A 1,556-nucleotide genomic window follows, 5' to 3' on the forward strand; every position below is an offset into this window, starting at 1 on the left:
GATCTTCACATCTGCAGAGATATTTCCATTGTGCTTTTATCCTAACATTTGCCCAGGAACCACTGCGGTACAGTGAGAATAGTGCTAGATAGGAAAAGAGCTGGTGCTGCAGGAACTCACTTTGTGACTCGGGCAAGTCAATTAAACAATCCGACCCTCATTTTTGCCATCTAAAATGAGGTTAGGCTGGGCACGGTGGCTCATGCCTGTAAACCTAGCACTTTGAGATGCTGAAGTGGGAGTATTACTTGAGCCAGGAGTTTGAGACCAGGCTAGGCAACATAGGGAGACCCTGTCTCTACCAAAAAAAAAAAAAAAAAAAAATCAAAAAATAATTAGCTAGACGTGGTGGTGGACACCTGTAGTCTCAGCTACTCTGGAGGCTGATGTGGGAGGATCGCTTGAGCCTGGAGATCAAGGCTGCAGTAGGCTATGATCATGCCCTTGCACTCCAACCTGGGCGACAGAGTGAGACTCTGTCTCAAAAACAAACAAATAAATAAATAAAATACAATAAAATGAGGTTAGACTAGAACCCCCTGTGTCTTTCAGTGTTAATATTGAGGAATGTGATTCAGTGGCTGTGCATGAAGTAAACATTTAGAATAATAGATTAAGCTCATATGTTTTTTCAAAGTGACTACATTTTATTGCTCAAAAAAAGACGCATGAAAATAAATATCCAGATTAGTATTGTGGTTGAGTTCTGACTATACGAATAGTCCAGTCAACCCCAAAACTACTTATTGGCCCTTTTCTGTGCCTGCCATTGGACTACACTTTAAGGGGTCCAGGAGTAATAAGTATTTCTTTAAGTAGTTAATTAATTAATGTAGAGATGAGGTCTTGCTATATTGCTCAGGCTGGTCTTGAACTCCGGGCTCAAGCAGTCTTCCCGCCTTGGTCTCCCACAGTGCTGGGATTACAGGTATGAACCACCATGCCCAGCCTGGGAGTAATAAGTATGTCATAGTCCCTGGTCCTAAGAAAATCACAATCTTTGAAGAGAAAAGACTTAAACACATGGAACAAATAAACTATAAAAAATCAGAGGTCAGTTAAAGAGAGATGGATCAGGTTAGCTTTACGGAGGAAGAGGAAATCGATCTTGAGTAGAAGGTTAGGTAGGATTTCAGCAGTGGGAGGACAGGGAGTGGGTTGTGTGGCAGAGGGGAGAATAGCATCAACAAAGGCTGAGAGGTAGTGAGTGTGGGAGTCTATTGAAGGACAGCAGCCACAGGGCAGGGGCTCTCGTCACCCTGGCGTGGAATTCATCTTGACATCTAAACACCTGTAAGTACAGCATTCCTTAAGAGAAAGAAACGTGAGCTCTATTTACTGATTGTATTTATGTTAAGGACCTATGCAAAATAAATAATTCATTCCCTTATTCAGGATCAAGTACAGAGAAAAGGTCACCATTGATGAGACAAGTGGGGAAGCAAGAGTTTGGAGCCCCACAGCTCTCTCTCAGCCTTTAGCTAGATTAGAGGCTTACTGGCTATAAAAGTGTGATTCTGGACATTCTGATTCATTCTTTAAGGAATAAAGAAATG

Source organism: Pongo abelii, chromosome 8, assembly GCF_028885655.2.
Source record: "Pongo abelii isolate AG06213 chromosome 8, NHGRI_mPonAbe1-v2.0_pri, whole genome shotgun sequence".
Lineage (NCBI taxonomy): Eukaryota > Metazoa > Chordata > Mammalia > Primates > Hominidae > Pongo > Pongo abelii.